This window comes from Rutidosis leptorrhynchoides, chromosome 9 (genome assembly GCF_046630445.1).
Source record: "Rutidosis leptorrhynchoides isolate AG116_Rl617_1_P2 chromosome 9, CSIRO_AGI_Rlap_v1, whole genome shotgun sequence".
Taxonomy (NCBI): Eukaryota; Viridiplantae; Streptophyta; class Magnoliopsida; order Asterales; family Asteraceae; genus Rutidosis; species Rutidosis leptorrhynchoides.
This window is the reverse complement of record NC_092341.1, coordinates 354,621,097-354,633,426: the sequence shown is the minus strand read 5'-3', so window position 1 is coordinate 354,633,426 and position 12,330 is coordinate 354,621,097.

The following is a 12,330-nucleotide window of genomic DNA, read 5'->3' as shown; positions in this document are numbered from 1 at the left end:
AAAGTACCGGATGCTTTAGTACTTCGAAATTTATATCATGTCCGAAGGAGGATCCCGGAATGATGGGGATATTCTATATGCATCTTGTGAATGTCGGTTACCAGGTGTTCAATCCATATGAATGATATTTTTGTCTCTATGCATGGGACGTATGTTTATGAGAAATGGAAATATGAAATCTTGTGGTCTATTAAAATGTTGGAAACGATTGTTTAAGTTAAATTAATGAACTCACCAACCTTTTGGTTGACACTTTAAAGCATGTTTATTCTCAGGTACGAAAGAAATCTTCCGCTGTGCATTTGCTCATTTTATAGATATTACTTGGAGACAGTCATGGCATATTTCAAAAGACGTTGCATTCGAGTCGTCAAGTTCATCAAGATTATTATCAAGTCAATTATAGTTGGATATGTTATGAAATGGTATGCATGCCTGTCAACTTTCGATGTAATGAAAGATTGTCTTTTCAAAAACAAATGCAATGTTTGTAAAATGTATCATATAGAGGTCAAGTACCTTGCGATGTAATCAACTGTTGTGAATTGTTTATAATCGATATGGACTTCGTCCGGATGGATTAGGACAGGTTCCTTTTAGTTAGCTTGACGTTAGCTTGACGTTACCATGACGTTAACTTGACGTTAACTTGACGTTAGCTTGACGTTAACATGACGTTAACTTGACGTTAACATGACGTTAACTTGACGTTAGTTTGACGTTAGCTTGACGTTAACATGACGTTAATTTGATGTTAGCTTGACGTTAACATAACGTTAACTTGACGTTAACTTGACGTTAGCTTGACGTTAACATGACGTTAGCTTGACGTTAAATTAACGTTAACATGACGTTATCGTGACGTTAGCTTGATGTTAGCTTGACGTTAACTTGACGTTAGCTTGACGTTAACATGACGTTAACTTGACGTTAGATTGACGTTAACATGACGTTAACTTGACGTTAACATGACGTTAACTTGACGTTAGCTTGACGTTAGCTTGACGTTAACTTGACGTTAACTTGACGTTAGCTTGACGTTAACTTGACGTTAGCTTGACGTTAACATGATGTTAACTTGACGTTAACTTGACGTTAACATGACGTTAGCTTGACGTTAACTTGACGTTAGCTTGACGTTAACATGACGTTAGCTTGACGTTAACATGACGTTAGCTTGACGTTAGCTTGACGTTACCATGACGTTAACTTGACGTTAACTTGACGTTAGCTTGACGTTAACATGACGTTAACTTGACGTTAACATGACGTTAACTTGACGTTAGCTTGACGTTAGCTTTGTAACATCCCGCCTTTTTACGTTTACTTTTCCGTTTAATTATTTAAAGTCCGTTATATGTTTATAACATCTCCCGTTAAAATGCGTTTTAAATTATCTCGTTAGGTAATTCACGCACCCGAATGAACTAGAGGGACCATTGTTGCCAAGTGATCAAAGGTGTGACTAGGTCAACTAGTCAACACCCTTTCTCCACCATTCAATAATTTCATTTTCATTTTCCTTTTTCTCTTCATACTTTCCAATTTTCTCTAAATTCTCCAAACAAAGAATTCATCATCTACAACAAATCGATCAAGCTTCAATCCAAACAAATTACATATTTGGAATCCTTGCAACTTCCTCTTCGATTCCATACCGATTTCATCAAGTTTGGGTAACTTTCTAAAATCACTAGATTTTGTGTTCTTGATGTTTTTAACTTTTAAAGTTGTTAATTAGTGTCTATGGCTCAAGTCTAACATGAATATATGATTTATATGTTCGATTTTGTTATTTGAAGTAACTAGCATGAACATAAACTTTGGTGTGTTTGATTTGGTGATTAGGTTGTTTGAATGATGTTAAATGTTATAAATGCATGTATTAAATGTGTTCCTAGTATCACTAGCTTCAATTTGATGTGTAGGTTGCTTGAGAAAACTCCATAAACTTGATTAGTGATTTTGGTGAATTTGGGTTAGGGTTTGATAAGCTTGAAATGAATATTTGATGCATTCAATGCCATGAATTATTGTTAGTAAGTAGTTAGTTGTATTGTATGCTCGATTACCTACAAAACGGCGTGTTGTTTGTATGCATTAAATTCCCAAATCATAAATGTACACTTATCAAATTTGAGTATTAAATGTGTGCATTGATTGATCATTCGATTTGAAAAGTCGGTTATTGCAATTAATGTTTTCGGTTGGTGAAATGTGCTTAGTTGTCTTCCTTGTCAAAAGAGCTTTCCAACAATTTAAGGTGCGAGTCATAAGTGTTTACGGTTTGTGTTTTGTGTTTGTTCAAAGTTCGGAAAAAGACTTGAACAATTGAAACTGACCAGGTACCAGCTCCCGTGTATTGTCGCGGCGCGAAAATTTGGGGCCGCGGCGCGGCATAAGCCGTGTCCAGTTTCTGACCTACATGTCAATTATACGAAAAATGTTTGGCATGCTATGGACCTCCCATTCACATGAGACTTGTTCTAACAAGCTTATATATGAATAAAAACCTCAGAAAAATAGTTCAGGACCCGACCCGAACATGTTGACTTTTTCGTTGACTTTGACCGACCAAAGTTTGACTATTTGTCAAACTTAACCAAATGATTATGCAATCTTTCTAACATGATCCTATACTTGTATCTTGCATGAAACTTGACAATTTGATTCACATGCTACATAATCGAGTCGTATTGAGCCATAGGACTAATTGGACATCTTTGACCTATCGTGTTTACCGTTATTGATACAACCTATTTGTTTAGGTCAAGACTAGCATTGTTCTTTGCACACGTCACTTGTCGAAGTACTTATTTACTCTTGCGTTTAAGGTGAGATCATAGTCCCACGTTTACTCTTTTGAACTTACTTTTGGGATGAGAAAACATAAACGCTTCTTTTAACTAACTGAACACAAGTACATGAAAACAAACATTCTACATACGAGTTTAGAACAAAATCCTCAATTCGATTATCATTAGTTACTCTTGCAGTGTGTAAGTGTAGGCGTAAACTTATGTTGTATGGCCATATGGGTTTGACAAACCCTCATTCGGACGGCTCGCTACCGTTATGCGGATGAAATATATTTTCGGGAAACAGTGTATGTTCTAACACTATTGTGACGGGGTACTATTGAAGGAAACGTTAAGCCTTGATAATTGGGTGCTCGTGAATATTAACTTTTAGAATGTATTACTATTTATCAATGATGCAAATCTTGTGGTTCGACTTACTTTTACTCACTTACTTACTTAAACTCGTTGACAGATTTCTATGTTTTTCTCAGGTCCTTGAACATTAGGTGATACATGCTTCCGCTCATTCTTTTTGACACTTGCTTTGGATGTCGAGTATACTTGCATATGTGGAGCGTCTTTTGACTACTTTAAACTGTGTCGCACGTGTTTCATTTGTACTTTAAACATCGTTATGTACTAGTTATGGAAACTACTTTTGTAAACTTTGAAACATCTACACTTATGAAATGAATGCGACATATTTTCGGTCAAACTTTGTCTTAAAGACTTATGACCATGTAATGGGACCTACGTAGACGGCGCCGTCAAACATGATTTGGTCGGGTCGCTACAAGCTTCACGTTAGTTTGACGTTACCTTGACGTTAACATGACGTTAACTTGACGTTAGCTTGACGTTAACATAACGTTAACTTGACGTTAACTTGACGTTAGCTTGACGTTAACATGACGTTAGCTTGACGTTAACTTGACGTTAAATTAACGTTAACATGACGTTATCGTGACGTTAGCTTGACGTTAGCTTCACGCTAACTTGACGTTAACATGACGTTAGCTTGACGTTAACATGACGTTAGCTTGACGTTAACAAGACGATAGCTTGACGTTAGCTTCACGTTAGCTTGACGTTAGCTTGACGTAAGATTGACGTTAACTTGACGTTAGCTTGATGTTACCTTGACGTTAGCTTGACATTAACATAAGGTTAGCTTGACTCTAGCTTGACGTTAGCTTGACGTTAGCTTGACGTCAGCTTGACGTTAGCTTGACGATAACATGACGTTAGCTTGACGTTAACGTGACGTTAGCTTGACGTTAACCTGACGTTAGCTTGACATTAACATGACATTAGCTTCACGTTAGCTTGACGTTAGCTTGACGTTAACTTGACGTTAGCTTGACGTTAGCTTGACGTTAACATAACGTTAGCTTGACGTTACCTTGACGTTAACTTGACGTTAACTTGACGTTAGCTTGACGTTAACTTGACGTTACCTTCACGTTACCTTGACGTTAACTTGACGTTAGCTTGACGTTAACATGGCGTTAACTTGCCTTTAACATGACGTTAACATGACGTTAGCTTGACGTTAATTTGACGTTAGCTTGACGTTAACTTTACGTAACATGACATTAGCTTGACGTTAACTTTACGTAACATGACGTAAACTTGACGTTAACATGACGTTAACTTGACGTTAGCATGACGTTAACTTGACGTTACCATGACGTTAACTTGACGTTGGCTTGACGTTAACATAACGGTAGCTTGACGTTAACTTGACGTCATCTTGACGTTAACATAACGTTAACTTGACGTTAGCTTGACGTTAACTTGACGTTAGCTTGACGTTAACATGACGTTAGCTTGACGTTAGCTTGACGTTAACATGACGTTAACTTGACGTTAACATGACGTTAACTTGAAGTTTAACTTGACATTAACTTGACGTTAGCTTGACGTTAACTTGATGTTAGCTTGACATTAATATAACGTTAACTTGACGTTAACTTGACGTTAACTTGACGTTAGCTTGACATTAATTTGACGTTAGCTTGATGTTAACTTTACGTAACATGACGTTAGCTTGACGTTAATGTGACGTTAGCTTGACGTTAACTTTAAGTAACATGACGTTTAGCTTTAAGTAACATGACGTAAACTTGACGTTAACTTGACGATAACTTGACGTTAGCATGACGTTAACTTGACGTTAGCATGATGTGAACTTGACGTTACCATGACGTTAGCTTGACGTTAACATAACGTTAGCATGACGTTTACATAACGTTAGCTTGACGTTAACTTGATGTTAACTTGACGTTAACTTGACGTTAACATAACGTTAACTTGACGTTAGCTTGACGTTAACTTGACGTTAGCTTGACGTTAACTTGACGTTAGCTTGACGTTAGGTTGACGTTAACATGACGTTAACTTGACGTTAACTTGACGTTAGATTGACGTTAACATGACGTTAACTTGACATTAACTTGACGTTAACATGACGTTAGCTTGACGTTAGCTTGACGTTAACTTGACGTTAGCTTGACGTTAGCTTGACGTTAACATGATGTTAACTTGACGTTAGCTTGACGTTAACATAACGTTAGCTTGACGTTAACTTGACGTTAGCTTGTCGTTAACATAACGTTAACTTGACGTTAGCTTGACGTTAACTTGACGTTAGCTTGATGTTAACATGACGTTAACTTGACGTTAACTTGAAGTTAGCTTGACGTTAGCTTGACGTTAACTTGACGTTAACATTACGTAACATGACGTTAACTTGACGTTAACTTGACATTAACTTTACGTAACACGACGTTTAGCTTTATGTAACATGACGTTAGCTTGACGTTAACATAACGTTAACTTGACTTTAGCTTGATGTTAACTTGACGTTAGCTTGACGTTAACTTGACGTTATCTTGACGTGAGGTTGACGTTAACATGACGTTAACTTGACGTTAACATGACGTTAGCTTGACGTTAGCTTGACGTTACCATGACGTTAACTTGACGTTAACTTTACGTAACATGACGTTTAGCTTTACGTAACATGACTTTAGCTTGACGTTAACGTAACGTTAACGTAACGTTAACTTGACGTTAACTTGACGTTAGCTTGACGTTAACATGACGTTAGCTTGACGTTAACTTGACGTTAGCTTGATGTTAACTTGACGTTAGCTTGACGTTAACATGATGTTTGCTTGATGTTAGCTTGACTTTACCATGACGTTAACTTGACGTTAGTTTGACGTTAACATAACGTTAGCTTGACGTTACCATGACGTTAGCTTGACGTTAACTTGACGTTAGCTTGACGTTAGCTTGATGTTAACATAACGTTAGCTTGATGTTAACATGACGTTAACTTGACGTTTAGTTGACGTTAGCTTGACGTTAACTTGACGTTAACTTTATGTAACATGACGTTAACTTGACGTTAACTTTACGTAACATGACGTTAACTTGAAGTTTAACTTGACGTTAACTTGGCGTTAACTTGACGTTAGCTTGACGTTAACTTGACGTTAGCTTGACGTTAACATAACGTTAACTTGACGTTAACTTGACGTTAGCTTGACGTTAGCTTGATGTTAACTTGACGTTAGCTTGACGTTAGCTTGACGTTAACTTGACGTTAGCTTGACGTTAACTTGACGTTAGCTTGACATTAACGTAGCGTTAACTTGACGTTAACTTGACGTTAACTTGACGTTAGCTTGACGTTAACATGACATTAGCTTGACGTTAACTTGGCGTTAACTTGACGTTAACTTGACGTTAGCTTCACGTTAGCTTGACGTTAACATGACGTTAGCTTGACGTTACCATGACGTTAACTTGACGTTAACTTGACGTTAGATTGACGTTAACATGACGTTAACTTGACGTTAGCTTGACGTTAGCTTGACGTTAACATGACGTTAACTTGACGTTAGCTTGACGTTAACATCACGTTAACTTGACGTTAGCTTGATGTTAACATGACGTTAGCTTGACGTTAACTTGACGTTAACATGACGTTAACATGACCTTAACTCAACAAGACAATCAAGGTACTTCGTACCGATAGAGGAGGTGAATACCTAAGAGATGCTTTCCAAGATCATCTTAAAAGTTGTGGGATTATCTCGCAACTCACTCCTCCTGGAACACCCAACTTAATGGAGTATCCGAAAGGAGGAACCGAACCCTAATGGATATAGCTCGATCTATGATGGCAAGAAGCTCGTTACCTCTATCATTTTGGGGTTATTGTCTATGCTTCGCGGCTCGTATTCTAAATATGGCCCCAACCAAGAAACTGAAACGAACTCCTCATGAGATGTGGTTTGGAAAACCTCCTTCTCTATCATACTTGAAAGTATGGGGATGTGAAGCATATCCTAAAGGCTTTGTCGCTAATAAGCTAAATGCTCGATCCACGAAGTGTATCTTCATAGGATATCCCAAGGATGATATGGGATACTTTTCTATGATCCAACCGAGCAAAATGTATTTGTTGCTCGAAAGGCGGAATTCCTTGAAACTAAGTTCCTTATGGAAGGTAATAGCGAAAGGAAGATAGATCCCAAAGAGGTTCAAGATCAAGTAGATGATACACGATTGGTTGACACTAGCACTCAACATGAAAATGTTGAGAATGATCAAATAGATGATCAAAGTATACAAGACGTTCGTAGATCTGGTAGGATTAGTAATACCCCTGAGAGATATGGGTTTCTCATGGATGGTTGCTATGTGGTTGATTTGGATGAACCAACAAACTACCAAGATGCTTTATCAAGGATTGATAAAGATAAATGGCAGGAAGCCATGAACGCAGAGATGCAATCCATGTATGACAACCAAGTTTGGGAATTGGTTACACAACCTACTAGCTCCAGGTTAGTTGATTGTAAATGGCTTTTCAAGAAGAAAACCGACATACATGGAAACTTGGATACATATAAAGCTAGACTTGTAGCAAAAGGTTTCACTCAAACTCAAGGGGTTGACTATGATGAAACTTTTTCGCCTGTGGCAATGCTAAAGTCTATTAGGATGTTATTTGCCATTGCTACTCATTATGATTATGAAATATGGCAAATGGATGTCAAGACCGCTTTTCTAAATGGATATCTTGAGGAAGATGTCTATATGGTTCAGCCTGAAGGTTTTGTTGATCCGGAATGTCCTAACAAAGTATGTAAGTTAAAGAAGTTGATCTACGGATTGAAACAAGCATCTAGAATGTGGAACCATCATTTTAATGAGGAGGCCAAGAAATTTGGCTTCATTAAAAATGGTGATGAAGCTTGTGTATACAAGAAAGCTAGTGGGAGCACTATCATGTTCCTTGTACTATATGTGGATGATACATTGTTATTTGGAAATGATATTCCGGCAATGCAAGGTGTTAAAACTTGGCTAAGTAGAGGCTTCTCCATTAAGGATCTTGGAGAAGCACAATACGTTTTGGGGATTGGGATCTACAGAGATAGATCCAAGAAATTGATAGGTTTGAATCAGAGTGCATACATTGAAAAGGTCTTGAAAAAGTTCAAGATGGAGAACTCTAAGAAAGGTTTGGTACCTATTCAAAGAGGAACGCTCCTCAGTTCATCTCAGTGCCCCACCACGAAAGATGAACAGGAGAGAATGAAGAATGTCCCGTATGCGTCTGCTATTGGGTCAATCATGTATGCAATGATATGCACTAGACCGGATGTATCATGCGCTCTTAGCTTGACAAGTAGATACCAGAATAACCCTGGAAACAGTCATTGGATTGCGGTTAAAAGTATATTGAAATACCTTAGGAGGACTAAGGATATGTTTGTCATATACGGGTCTGGTGAAGAGGAACTCGCTGTAAAAAGTTACGTCGATGCGAGTTTCCAAACTGATCGAGATGATTCTCGATCACAATCCGGTTATGTCTTCACGTTAAATGGAGATGCGGTCTCTTGAAAGAGTTCAAAACAGGATGTTGTTGCATTATCCACTACAGAGTCAGAGTACATTGCCGCCTCATTGGCTGCTCAGGAAGCTGCATGGATGAAGAAATGCATCGACGACTTAGGAGTAGTCCCTTCCATTCAGGACCCTCTTGAGATCTTTTGTGACAACGAGGGTGCGATTGCTCAAATCAAGGAACCTCGTGCTCACCAAAAGACCTGTCACATTGAATGGAGATTCAACTACATAAGGGATGAAGTTGAAAAGGGAAAGATATGTATTCGCAAGGTTCACACAGATCTTAATATAGCGGATCCACTCACGAAACTCTTACATGGAGCAAAACGTGAAGGACATGTTAGTACATTAGGGCTTCGATATTCTAGTGATTGGTTATGATCTGTTTTATGTATTGTAACGGAACGAAGTTGTTCAAACTCATTAATATAATTATGGTGTTAATTTATTAAATTGGGTTATGTTCCTATTTTGCATATTTTATCCATGAATAAGCTATTATTCTAAATTCCGTAGTCGATCACATTTGTGGGAGCAAGTGTGAGGTCTAGACTATTATGAACTTGGATTGGTATACATTCACAGGCTGAATGTGGGGCAAGGTTGCTACCAAGGTTCATAGATATTTGTAGGATACAAATATTGGAAGACCCGCTCTCAAGATTTACTTAATGGAGCCTTTGTGGTTGATCACATGTAATCTTGAGTAAAGGCGAATGTCATTGTATCCTCTGACCTGAGATACATATTGGGTTCGGATATTTACCAAGTATTGTGCCTTGATTCTTTCCTTCGCTATTCTGAAATATGGTAGTTCATAAGGAAGAGCTCAGGTATAATGCAAGGTATATATTTAGGACGTATGTAGTCAAGATGGAATTTGTCCCTCTTATTCGATGAGAGTCAGATGTTTAAGGCCTGATAAAGTTAAATCTAGAAGAGAGTGATCACTCCGTATCTCTTGGATTTAACATGACATCTAGGATGAAAGGATGTAATGAAAGATTCACCTATTCATGTTCGGGATGGGAACTCGAAAGGGATGGTGTTATTGAATGGCACAAAGTCATAACATATTGGGGGTGATGGACAGTCGTTAGGTGGTATCCATCACTTGCATTAATTTCTTATGTTTCTCGTGCAAGTGGGAGATTGAAGGTATTTTGTATGCCCGAGAGACATATTAAATTAATGTGGCTAATATGTTTTGATCCAAGTCGGGTCATACCCAATAACAAGCTTACCGACACCTTATTCGTATTAGATCTTAACGATTGGATCGTGGATTAAAATATGCGACACTTGGATTTTAGAAAAATGGTTTTCTAGAATAATATAACTTGATATGGATATAAATTATGGAATAATTTATATAATATGGATTTAATTATTTATAGAATAAATAATTAATTTTTTTATGTTACATTTTATAAAATTGGTTTTATAAAATAAAAATGTACATAACAAATAATGGGAGTTTATAAAATGTAGTTTATATAAAATCAAATTTTATAAAACTAATTTTATAAAAATAAGTTAGTGGCCTTGGGAGTGAAAGATTGGCTTCTCCAAGACTCACTTTATTGGCTATTACTTTCCATATCCACATGATATGTATCTAGTCCATTTTGTGGTTACTTACACATGCAAACTTATCAAGATTTGAAAGCTCTCTCTATCCCTTTTTCTTTTTTCTTGGCCGAAACTTTTGAGAGAGAGAGGAGGGTTCTTGATTTTTTTGAGCTCATTTCAAGTGTCTTAAATCCTAACTAAAACATTGGTGGTGTTGGTCACAAAAGGCTTGTGGGTATTACTCTCTTGAGGCTTCAAGTTAGAAGTTGTCATTCCATCATCTTCATCATCATCTTGCCTATTCGATTTAACCCTCAACAAGCTTGAGGAGGTATAATCTTTTAACCCACTTTTAGTTTGTAGGTATATTCCATAAATTGATCCTTCTTGGGATTTAACTTTAAATGGTTAAAGAAAACAAGTTCTAACATGATATATATATGCTTTCGCTTTGTTTGATTCTTAAAATGGTTTTAAGTATTATGAAACTTGTTAAATCCCAACAAACTTTACATTAACTTGACGTTAACATGACGTTAACTTGAAGTTAACGTGACGTTAACTTTACGTAACATGACGTTAACTTGATGTTAACATGACGTTAACTTGACGTTAAGTGTAAGACCCTGTTCTGTTCAGCTAGTGGGACGCCGTCCAAATCATGGGACGCCGTCCACTAAAGAAATATTGGACGTCGTCCAGCAAGTTTGGACGCCGTCCAAACGTACTGACGGGCCAGCTGTTGGTTTTGTTTTAAATATGGGCATTTTGGTAATTTCACTTGGGTGTCAGTTTGGAGCCTTCAAATCTGATCCATTGACCATTGTGGATCACATTTCACCCATACAAACACCCTCTTCAAACCCTAGTAAGAGAAACTCACTTTTAGTGAGAGAGAGCTTGATTTAGAGAAGAAGGAGTTGGATTCTCACCAAAGCTCAGGTTTTAAAGTTGTTCCTTTCGTTCTCAGCTACGTTGTGGTGGTATTGGCGATTTGCATTTGGACGATTCGGAGCTCAAACGGGATTGATTTTTAAGTAATCGAGGTGAGTGGAATATTTATACGTTTATGTATATAATTTGGTTGCTTGTGTGCGGCGTGGCAAGTGATATCCGTTAGGATTCACTTTTCGGGGACCACAATTGGGTTGGAAAATATAGTGAGTGATATCCGTATGGATAGCTCTTCGTTGGCAATATTTGGTTTGCGTTATGTGGTGAGTGATATCCGGAAGGAATGACTCTTTGTCGACCACGATTGGAGGCGAAGCATGTGATGAGTGATTAATGTTTGACCTATCGCTCTTCGTTGGTCACATGTGTGTGTTTGGTTATGTAGCGAGTGATTAATGGTTGACCTATCACTCTTCGCGGCTACAGGTGTGCGTTTGGTTATGTGACAGGTGATTAATACTTGACCTATCACTCTTCATCGGTCACATGTGTATGTTTGGTTATGTGGCGAGTGATTAATGTTTAACATATCGCTCTTCTTCGGCCACATATATGTGTTGGGGCAAGTGGTGAGTGTTATCCGTTTCCGGATCCGCTCTTCGTTGGCCACTTATCGTAGGATGGTAAGCGGTTACACTTTTCGTCAGCCATCCTTGTGATTGAGGTAAATGTTAACGTTTCGATTGCACTTTTCGTCGGCCTCATGGTGCGTAGTGGTGAGTGGTTAACGTATTTGACCTACCGCTCTTCGTCGGCCACGTACGCGTTGTGATGGGTGGTGAGTGGTTAACGTTTTTGACCTACCGCTCTTCGTCGGCCACCATCAAGTCGAATGTCGATATTGTATATGTTGGGGTGTGTAAGTTTCACTAGCATTGTACGTATTTTGTTGTTGGCACATATTATTGTTGAGATCTCTATGCTAATGGTGTTGACTTGTTGTACGTACGATTATACATTTATTGCAGTTGCTAATGATTATTGTGTTGTTTGTGTAGGTGTATGCAAGTGATTGAATTATGTATGTATGCGTATAAGTATTGCATTCACTAAGCATTAGCTTACCCTC